The 12,008-nt window shown below is 43.6% G+C and overlaps 1 pseudogene; it reads left to right on the top strand.

Annotated features, from left to right (window-relative positions):
• The first annotated feature begins 1,749 nt into the window (after positions 1-1,749).
• Positions 1,750-1,868, top strand: LOC136875194 (5S ribosomal RNA; annotated as a pseudogene).
• The last annotated feature ends 10,140 nt before the right edge of the window (positions 1,869-12,008 follow it).

The following is a 12,008-nucleotide window of genomic DNA, read 5'->3' as shown; positions in this document are numbered from 1 at the left end:
GAACCAAGAAGAACACGCGGGAGTCCGAGAGCAACATGATGCCCCACAGTCGCTGTATTCGCCGGTAGATGGCTCTATGAACGTTGTCTCCGCTCATCCTTGTATGCCAGCCCGATAGAGGGAGGGCTCTGTAAAAGTCGTCTATGCAGATCTATGTTAGTTCACGTTAAAATTATCTTTTTATTCTTCTTTTTTCCTGGCCTATGTGTGTCCACAATGGACACTCCCAACTATCAATCAGGGTGGGGTTTTCTGATCCATAGAGAGTACTCCCAGAGGTTGGATGTCTCCGCCACCGAAATGCCATACCTGTCCGTACCAGCGCAACTGCCGCTCCTCCAATTTCTCACTGATAGGGGCCATACTGATGATCCTCACACATGCTCATTGTACACTCGGTTCAAGAGGGTAACACCCGCTGACCATCGCAGCATCCGCATGTCTGTTACATGCTTCTTTTGCCTTGTCCAACACTCGGAGCTGTAAGTAGGAGCAGGTCTAACAACGGTCTTGTATATCTTGCTTTTGAGCTTGATAGGCATCCTCCTGTCAACAAATGCTATTTGGTCCATCTTCACATCGTCATCAGTAATCGTATCGGAAGATAGTTTATGTATCCTGCGTAGGCTATTTTCTATACGCACTTAAAAACGCCAGCCGGGAATACGGTAGAATCCGTAGTCCTCTGAACCAAATGTCAGTGCGCTGACCATTTAACCAAGAAACCGGACTGATAGAGACTATAGCACTGAAACTCAATTAGCTGAAAGGTAAACACTCCAGCGATTGCAGGTAGGAGTACCATGTGAACCACTGTTTATTATCCACCCTGTGTTGTCATCCTTGCTAAGAATAAGCGACAACTGTATAAAGAAATCACAGGCATGGGATGAGAAAGACCCATACTTCATTCTCGCTGTATGTGACGAATTCATTATGGCATAGCATAAAAATGTGCCTAGCTCGAAGTAGGTAGTCATTTGAAGGTAAAAGAATAGAATGAGTGTGGAATTGCTCTCACCATAAAGTAGAGGAAGCTAGCTGAAGACACAGGCAGTAAGGTGTATTAACTTGTCTTGTGCTCTTGTATTTACAGAAGCAGTGTCGGGTTGTGTAATTTCAGGGCACTTAATCTTGCAGCAATGTAATAAGAGTAATTACAGAAGCACGGCAGATGGTATCGTGGCTGACAAAAAGCCGGGTCACACTGGGTTACCATCAGGGTTATCGTGTAATTTAAATGTCAACTGGCTGCTACGGGAGGAAGCTGGTAATGACGCGTCTTGAGCATTGGGAACGTTGACCGCTAGGAGACGAGCTTCAACTTTTGCATCATTTCTTTGTCTAACGTGTTCCTCTTCTTCTTCGTACTTTAATTCCATAATGGAATCTTGTGTAGCGTGCATAATAATATCGGGGCTGTATTCAAATTGTCAGGCGAGTCACACTTCACGCATTGCGGTCAAGACCGACAAGTAGAAGCAGGAGAAGAAGAGAAGATGAGGGGAAAGCAGGCAGCGCCCTGAGCCAGCAAGGCTCCTGCCATTGTTCTGTGGTGAGCTTCCGGTTCATATAGTAGGCCTACGTCCTGCAGCTCCTCCAACGAGGACACAGATAGAAGTGTATCGGCGGGGTCGCAGGAAACGTGGAGGTGAACTCCTGTTCAAAGGTAGCGGAACCTATTCCCAGATTATAGTGATCGGGTTCGACTCAAGAAAGAGCAATTAAACCTTGGCTAGGGAGGGGAGGGCCAACTGCCACACCATGTTCAATACATCGGTTCTCGTCCGATCACCACAGTTAAGCAACATTGGGCGTAGTCAGTACTTCGATAGGTGACCGCATGGGAACACCACATACAGTTGGCTCCATTCCCTTATAGTCCGCCTCCGCAGTGTAGGGTTAGCGTGCCTGTCCTTTACCCGGAGGCCCCGGGATTGATTCCCGGCCAGGCCAGGGATTTTTACATGGATCTGAGGGCTGGCCAGAGGTTTACTCAGCCTGCGTGATTGCAGTTGAGGAGCTATGTGACGGTGAGATGGCGGCCCTGGCCAAGAAAGCCAAGTATAACGGCCGAGAGGATTTGTCGTGCTGACCACATGACACCGCATAATCTGCAGGCCTTCTGGATGAGCAGCGGTCGCTTGGTAGGCCGAAGCGCTTCGGGGCTGCAGTGTCATGGGTTTCGTTTTTTGGGAGGGGAAGGAGGGCGTTATAGTGATACCGTTGTCATGTATCCCTATCCAAAGTAGGTCGATCCGAACTGTCTGGAAACATGGCGCATACAGTGCCCAAGAAAAAAAAATCGCTATCATTATAAGGCGATGCTATCTGTGAACGCCATATGACGTGACGTTTGTTCAGAGAGAGTCAGTACTTGAATATAACGATTTGTTGGTGTGCAGAGCTTTTCTTCCGAGCTCTGTGGTAGCTTTGGGACATGCAGCATCTCACGTTTCAGTTTACGTTAGTTTCTTGTTCTTCGAAGTAATTTATTGTCATTGTTTCTCCGCAAAAAGGAACATAATGGATTTATTTTTGTTGTTTTACAGTTCGTTTTACGTCGCACCGATACAGATAGGTCTTATGGCGGCGATGGTAATAGGAAGGGGCTAGAAGTGGGAAGGAAGCAGCCATGGCCTTAATTAAAGTACAGTCCCAGAATTTGCCTGATGTGAAAATGGGAAACCACGGAAAAAGACCTTCAGGGATGCCGACAATAGGGTTCGAGCCCACTATCTACCGGATGCAAGCTCACAGCTCCGCGGTCCTAATCGCACGACCAACTCCCTCGGTGATTTGTTTTCTATGACTCCTTCAATACTTACAGGTTAAAATCATGACTGGAAGAGATTTATATTGCTGAGAAAGTTGATGACTCGATTCTAGACGAACTGATTAAGTCAGACCAAGGAGAGTGTGTAGATGGAACATCATGCACTTCCGAAGACGGGGAGGATCAGGGCTACGAGGAAGAGAACTGCGTATATGCTGCTGGTGTATGTTAAATGAAAGGAAAGAACGGTCATCGACAATCATCCAGTCCTCAAATGAAAGCTGGAAGAACGCCGAGGCGTGCCATGCTAAGCTCGTGGAAACATCCGATGCTTTGGGGGTCGCTTACCGATGCTGCCATGTTGATCATTATAGTTCATTTCACCCTAAAAGGAAATCATTGCACAGCGGGTTAAACAAGAAGCTGGCCAACGACATAATGGAGATACCTATGCAGATTTTCATTCTATTTTTGTTGAAAGTATGGCTTTTGAATATAATATTTCGTGTATGTTCGTTAAGTAGCATTCACGTAAGTGTTATAGAGTGCTTCAGTTTTAAATGAACGGATGAAAGGAACAGTGAATCTATTGAATGTGCTTAATTTGTTTTAAATTGGTGTGGAATATTACAAACAAAATGTTTTGATTTTTTCTGGTTAGTTATGGTTCAATTACTAATTTGTTGTTTGTCAATTTAAAAGTATAAACATTACTTTAAGTTCAAAAACTGCAAAAAAAGAGTGTCATACTTAATTCACGAACTTCAGGCAACAGGAAGTTGTAAAGATAGTTTTCATTGTGTTTTCTTTCTTCTTTCCTGTGTTCATTTTGTTAATAATAATAATAATAATAATGCTAATTTGTTTTACGTCCCACTAACTACTTTAACGGTCTTCGGAGACGCCGAGGTGCCGGAATTTAGTCCCGCAGGGGTTCTTTTACGTGCCAGTAAATCTACCGACACGAGGCTGTCGTATTTGAGTACCTTCAAATACCACCGGACTGAGCCAGGATCGAACCTGCCAAGTTGGGGTTAGAAGGCCAGTGCCTTAACCGTCTGAGCCACTCAGCCCGGCTGTTCATTTTGTTAAACGATTGGAAATTATTATCTATGTATTAACTGTTGTTTGTAAATAAATCAGTTAAAAAAAGTTGTAATACAACAGAATGCAATTATCACTTAAAACATGGGGAAATCTCATAGAGAATCCTCCGAAGAGTAATCGATATGGGCACTGATTGATACTCGATTTAAGTGGGTGTTGTTATTGCTTCAAATAAGGGTGTAGTTGTCCTTTGTTCTCAAGGTAGCAGGTTCGATCCTAGATGAGTCGGTGGTGTTTCTAAAGCGTGAACTCTGTGTCGTTGAATTCCAGCACGTTAAAGAAATTCTCAGAACAAATTTCTGACACTCTAGTGTTTATTAGAATGGGGATTTAAACAGGTACATTTTGTTATTTTCGTTGATATCTGGTCTTACCCTTGGCTTTCTGAAGTTTATCAGACGATCCGATACTGGCCACGACCTATAAAGACGAGAATAATGACCGAGAGGATTCGTCACGCTGACCACGCGGCACCTCGTAATCTGCAGGCTAGACATCGAGCGCCAAAACCCATCAGGGCTGCACCGCTGCGCTAAGGAGTTTGTTATTTTGGACGCATGGTCAGTTGAAGAAAGGTGCTCATGATAGAAATGCTTGGAAGGCGTAGTCCCAATGGAACCTTGATGGACAGATATGCTGATCATGACGATAATAATAATAACAAAAATCATCTGTTGTGTATGTTTAGTCCTCAGCCTGGAGGCTGGTTAGATCCTCAACAGCTCCAACAGTAGCTGTCATAGACGGCTAAGGCGTCATATAAGAGGCATACTAGGAAAATGAGGAGTGAGGTAGTCTCCCGTTGCTTTCCTCACTGAGCCAGAATTTGCTATTAGGCCTACATAGCAGACTGCCAAGCCCACTGAAACGCATTCACCAACCGACTCAACGAGCAACATTTTCACACCATTCATAGCAGGGACTGGCTGCACAAGGAATGACATTACTAGCATCGTTCATACCTCAGTCACTTTCATATTGTCAAAGTCAAATATGAGACTGAGAAAGATCAATGAAACTAAGAAAATTGCTCTAGCCCATAACAGAAATAATAATAATAATAATAATAATAATAATAATAATAATAATAATAATAATAATAATAATAATAATAATGGCTTTACATCCTACTAACTATGTTTTCGGTTTTCCGAGACGCCAAGGTGCCGAAATTTTGTGCCGTAGGAGTTATTTTACATACCAGTAAATGTAAGGATACGAGGCTGACGTATATGAGCATCTTCTAATACTACCGAACGGAGCCAAGATCGAACCTGTCAATTTGAGGTCAAAAGGCCAGTGCCTCAAGCTTCTGAGGCACTTATCCCGGCTACCAGAAGACATAGGAGACACTAGGTCTGAGCAGCAAAGGCATAATAATAATAATAATAATCTAGTAAGTATTTAAAAAATCCTAGAGATTGTCGAAAGATGAGAGAGGCCCCCGAGATAATTTAAGCAAAACATTATTTTCTTTCATCGATATTTCTAGCTGATGAACGTGGGCGGCGTAAGGTGGGAAAGGGATAGGATTGCGGAGGAATCAGCCCTTTCGCCAACTGGGAACCCACCATCTCCCTAATGCAAGCTCACGGCTATGTGAACCGAATCGTGCGGCCAACACGCTCGGAGACTAGAGCCAGGGGAAGTGCAGTAGATATGGATCTTATGACTCCTGCAGTAATTACTACAGTGTCGAGTTCAAGATAGAGACCTTACTGGAGGTGTCACTGCCTCTAGGTGTGATGCCATTGTCCTTTATATCTAGGGCTCGGAACTTGAGGAAAAATAATTTTTTCTCGAGTGTCCGAAGACAAGGCCCAACATAATATATGTTCATCCTGGGGCATTGAAGGTCATAAAATGGTGGGTTTTATTTTTCCTTTTCGGCCTTTTTACGGCGTTTTTTGGCCTATACGTCATTTCTTAACCTTAATTAGGGTTTCAACGGCTTTTTGTTTACAACATCACCTTCTTTCGATTACTGCCCATTCTCAATTCGAATCATTATTTCATCCACCCCTCTAACATGTTTTCCGTTGTAAAAGAGAAAATGAAAGGAAATGAATTGAAATAAAAAAGTAAAAAATATACTAACCCTTGAAAAACCAGTAGTATCAAATTATGAGCAAGATAAGTGTGATATTGAAAGGAGAACATGTTGATATGAGTGTTTTTGAATAGAGCCTCCGTGGCTCAGGCAGCATCGCGCCGGCCTCTCACCCTGGGTTCCGTGGTTCAAATCCCTGTCAGTCCATGTGAGATTTGTGCTGAACAACGATGTTTTCCTCCAGGTACTCCGGCTTTCCTTGTCATATTTATTCCAGCAACACTCTCCAATATCATTTCATTTCATCTGTGTCCGGCTCCATGACTAACATGCTGGACTTTAGTCCAGAGGGTCCCGGGTTCGATTCCCGGTTAATTCCGGGTTAATTCCCTTGACTCGGAGACTGGGTGTTTGTGCTGTCCCCAACATCCCTGCAATTCACACACCACACGTAACACTATCCTCCAACACAATAACACGCAGTTACCTAAACATGGCAGATGCCGGCCATTCCCATCGTAGGGTCTGCCTTACAAGGGCTGCACCCGGCTAGAAATAGCCACACGAAATTATTATTCCATCTGCCATTCATTAATCATTGCCCCAGACGAGTGCGACAGGCTCCGGCAGCCGGCACAATTCCTATCCTCGCCGCTAGACAGGGGCTTCATTCATTCCATTCCTGACCCGGTCGAATGACTGGGAACAGGCTGTGGATTTTCATTTATTGTCTATTGTTGACTTCTGATTAAACAAAATTTTAAAAATGTGTTCAATAAGATAAGGGGCTGCCTGGCCGAGGCGGTAAAGGCATACTCGGTTCGCCCCGAAGGACGTAGGTTCGAATTCCCGTCAGGAAGTCGTAAAATTTAAGAAACGAGATTTCCACTTCCGGAGGTGCATATGGCCCTGAGGTTCACTCAGCCTACACCAAAAATGAGTCCAGGTTAATTCCTGGCGGCAAATGCGACCGGACGTAAAGCTAACCACTCTACCCCATCACGTGCCGAGGTTATTAATGGTGGAAGCCTTTACCTTCCACTCCTCCAAGGGCCTTCATGACCTGTACGGAGGTGACTTTGCTTTGCTTGTTCAATAAGATAAAAAAAAATGGTGTGTTATCTTTTAAAAACGCAGATAAAAATGGGGAGAAAGGTTCGGAAGCATGAAATAGAAGGGAAAAGGTGGGAAAATGTAGTAATCTCACACAAAGTGCAACAGGTGCAACAAATTACGTTTATTTCACTTCATTTCATATCCCAAAATATATATCTGTATCAAAATAACTACATTTTTTCACTAGTAATGAAATTCATGCAGCATTATCGCCTGTGAGGGAGATGATTTGAAGGAATGCGCGGACACACACATGCATACGCTGGCTCCTCTCTTAATTCAGCCAAGTAGCGTGCACTTGGCGTGTGACGCTCACATTAAGAGTGTTATCTGTTCCATGACACTATCTACACACCATCTGGTTGAGGAGACGAAATGTGCACCAAGCATAGCGTACAGTTCACAATTAAGTGGCGAGTTGTAAGCAGCTAACCATTAATTTCTCGTGTGACACGCGAACATTTTAAAGAGCTCGAGTATTACGAGCGATTTCAGCCTGGAACACTTGACTAAGTACTTGCAGAGATCATTCTATATTAATAATAATAATTATTTAGCGTACGATTTTATTTTACCTAAGTCTGCAGGAGATCTGGAGAAAATGCTGAATGGTATGGACAGAATCTCGAACAAGGTGTACAAGATGAAAATAAATAAATAAATTAAATAAATCCAAAACAAAAATAATGGAATTCAGTTAAACGAAGTCAGGTGATGCAGGAAATATTAGATTAGAAAATGAAGTTTAAAAATAAGTTCATGACTATTGTTACTTAGGTCGTAAAAATAATTAATGATGGCAGAAGTAAGGAGGACACAAAATGCAAACTAGCACAAGCAAGGATTGTCTTTAAAGAAAATAAATTTGTTCACTTCGAACATGGATATAGGAATTAGAAAGATGTTTTTGAAGACTTTCGTCTGAATCGTGGCATTGTATGGAAGCGGAACATGGACGGTAACTAGCTCAGAAGTAGAACAGAAGAGTTTGAAATGTGGTGTTACAGAAGAATGCAGAAGTTGAGATGGGTAGATCGAATTACGAACCAGGGCTTGTTCAGTAGGTTTTTGAGGGAACTATGGTCGGTAAGATCGTCGCCATAAGACCTATCTGTGTCGGTGCGACGTAAAGCCCCTAGCAAAAGAAAACAATGGTCGGTAAGAACAGTAGGGGTAAGCGAGGTATGAATATGAGAAACAGATTACAGCAGATGCAGGGTATAGTAGTTAAATTGAAATAAAAAGTTTAGCACTGTATAGGGTGGTATAGAGGATTCCATCCAACCAGTCTATATACTGATGACTAGATTTCGGATTTTTAGGCAGTATTAGGTAATAATGCAAATTTACTGAAGCGAGTAACAAGTATAGTCTACCCTGCACAATCGTTATGCTACGAGCTTTACATAAATATAAGGGGTACGGCTCATGAGAACCCCTGGAATTTATGTTATTCACGCAACAATCTGAAAAACGGGCAGGACGATATTTCCTAATAAACAAATTAATTTGCATTCTAACATATTTCTGCCTAAACATACGGGGTATACTGATGCCAACAACAACAACAACAACTACTACTACTACTACTACTACTACTACTACTACTACTACTACTACAATAACAACGATGAAATACAATACTATATACAATATGTATAACAACCATCTCAAGTTCACAAGAGAAGTGCTTCGCTTGAACACAGTGTAAGTGCTCTAGGGAGCCTCTGTAACAATGTAAAAGACACTCAAATGCAATGTAGTCGATTGTCTGTTCCCGCAAGCACATCGTGGTGAAGTCTTCCATCCCCATTTGAACATGGTGGCTCCACATCTACCTTGGCCAGTCCTAATTCTATTTAGCGTCCTCCACTGTCGTCCAGGAAGGAGAAATTCATCTGGATGCTGCTACCATTGTTCTCTACAGGCGTCTGATGCATTCAAAGAGTACGCCAAGAGGGATGTCTGGATTACAGTTGTTTAGCCCAGGAAGCTGCTATGTCAGAAGGAGGAGGGAGGTGAGGATTGTTTTCTGTGTTCTTCCATAAGTTAAGCAATGACTGTGATGTTCTATGGCTTCTAGCGAGATATCTCTAATTCAACTGCTCGTCAGTGTATGTTTCAGTTGGTTTTTACTTAATTTTTCTTATTATTAGGTTTCATCCTGCATTCCGATCATCAGAGTGCGGGTTTTGGCATATTTGCATGTTTTGTTTGTTTCAAGACATAATAGAAATAAAGGCGATTCATACCACTTGAAATCGAATGGCTAAATTTTATAGTGCATATAAATGCATATTGGGGAAAGCAACGGAAAACTACCTCGCTCCCCATTTCCCTAGTACTTTATGCCTCTTCCGTGACACCTAGACTATCTATGACACGTGTTGGTAGATCTGTGGAGCATCAAACTAGCTTTCGGGCTGAATACCTAACATACATACAAATGCATATATACGGAATACGCGCATATTCTTGGCATGCATGCATATAAATGCACAATAGTACGTTAAGCAACAAGCCTATAATGGCAATAATTACGACACGAGTACGTTTAAAAAACGAGCGAAGCAAGTTTTATAATTTTCATACGAGTGTCTTAATTACCATTATAGGCGAGTTCGCTGGTCCAGGGAGAGAGAGAGTCTACCTCTTACTAGGACGCCCTCGGTTCGATGAAATGACATGTCGTATGGCTTTTAGTGGCGGGATATCCAAGGACGGGTTCGGCTCGCCAGGTGCAGGTCTTTCTATTTGACTCCCGTAGACGACCTGCGCGTCGTGATGAGGATGAAATGATGATGAAGACAACACATACATCCAGCCTCCGTGCCATTGGAATTAACCAATTAAGGTTAAAATCCCCGACCCGGCCGGGAATCAAACCCGGAACCCTCTGAACCGAAGGCCAGTATGCTGACCGTTTAGCCAACGAGTCGGACCTCGGTTCGATTCTCGACTAGGAAAGGGATTTTCACATAATATGAGGGCTGGTTCGAGGTCGACTCAGTGTGCACGAGAAGATGAGGAGCCCTGAAAGTAAAGAATATTGATCAGGAAAATTCGCAGTGCTGACCACATGTCATCTCGTTATCTGCAAGCCTTTGAGAAGAGCAGCAGTCGCTTGTTATGCCAAGCCCATCAGCATAAGAGGGTTCCGTTTCCGTTGGTTTTACAGATCACCAATTACTTTGACGGTTTATAGAGACAAGTAGGTGCCGGAAACGTATTTTGCAGGAGTTCTTTCGCATGTTACGATAAATCTACACATGAAATTGTTGTATTTGGGCGTCCACACCCACACACACCATAGAACTGAGCGTGAATCAATCCTGCTAACTTGGATTTTACTATCTCAGCTTAGTATATGTTAAGAAGTAAACCGAGCGACTTGGCAATGTGGTTAGGGTCGAGTAGCTGTGAGCTTGCATTTGGAAAATGCTTCGCTCGAATCCCACCGTCGACAGCCTTGAAGGTGGTTTTCCGTGGTTTCCCATTTTTACACCAGGTAAATTCTGGGGCTCTATCGTACGTAAGGCCACGGCCGCAACCTTCCAATCCTAGTCCTTTCCTATCCTTAATGTCGCCCAAAACATTCGATGTGTTAGTGCGACGTTAAACCACTAGAAAAAGATAAAAATAAATTAATTAGTAAAAGGGTGAAGGGAAAAATGAAATGGCGTATGGCTTTTAGTGCCGGGAGTGTCCGAGGACATGTTCGGCTCGCCAGATGCAGGTCTTTTTATTTGACTCCCGTAGGCGACCTGCGCGTCGTGATGAGGATGAAATGATGATGAAGACGACAAATACATCCAGCCACCGTGCCAGCGAAATTAACCAATTAAAGTTAAAATTCCCCACCCTGCCGGAAATCGAACCCGGGACCCCTGTGACCAAAGGCCAGCACGCTAACCATTAAGCCATGGAGCCGGACAGGGGTTAAGGGGAATCCTTGTCTCATATGACTCATAAGTTTCACCTCGTTGGTAGTGATTCGTTTTCAATTAATTTGGACTGTTTGATATCAATAGACAAACTAATTAAAACTCACTAACAGACCACTCTGTAGAGTTTCTGTTACTCTGCCACCTGGTATAATAAAACAGAACATCGAAAAACGCACACAGGCAACCTAAAGGCACCAAATCAAAACGATTGGACAAGGCACGTCAAGCTATAAGATTAATCTCGCTTATTTTCCTTTCTAATTTTCCTTTTTTTTGCTATTGGTTTTACGTCGCACCGACACAGATAGGTCTTATGGCGACGATGGGACAGGAAAGGGCTAGGACTGGGAAGGAAACGGTCGCGGCCTTAATTAAGGTACAGCCCCAGCATTTGCCTAGTGTGAAAATGGGAAACCACGAAAAACCATGGAAAACCATCTTCAGGGCTTCCGACAGTGGGGTTCGAACCTACTATCTCCCGAATAGTGGATACTGGCCGCACTTAAACGACTGCAGCTATCGAGCTCGGTAATTTGCCTTTTGTCACACAGACACAAATATGGCGACGATGGGATAGCAAAAAGAGCAGCCACTCGCAAGGAATTTTCTTCTTCTTCTTCATCTTATGGTGTAGTGGATAGTGTGATTAGCTGCCACTGCCGGAGGCTTGGGTTCGATTCTCGGCTCTGCCACGAAATTTGAAAAGTGGTACGAGGGTTGGAACGGGAGGTCAACTGAGTAGAGAGGGTAGGGTTTCGATTCTCACCTCAGTGGTTTTCCGTGATTTCTCTCTTCTGATCCATGCAAATGCCGGGATGGTACCTAACTTAAAGCCGCGGCCGCTGCCATCCCTCTTCCTTGAGTATCCCTTCCGATCTTCCCATTCCCCTCCCCACGAGAGCTCTGTTCAGCATAACAGGTAGGTGACGCAGCCTGTTCGAGGTACTGGTCCTGTTTCCCAGTTGTATCCCCGACCCAAAGTCTAACGCTCCGGGACACAGCCCTTGAGACG

The sequence above is a fragment of the Anabrus simplex genome, chromosome 5 (assembly GCF_040414725.1).
Source record: "Anabrus simplex isolate iqAnaSimp1 chromosome 5, ASM4041472v1, whole genome shotgun sequence".
NCBI lineage: Eukaryota > Metazoa > Arthropoda > Insecta > Orthoptera > Tettigoniidae > Anabrus > Anabrus simplex.
This window is presented reverse-complemented; position numbering and strand designations above follow the sequence as displayed.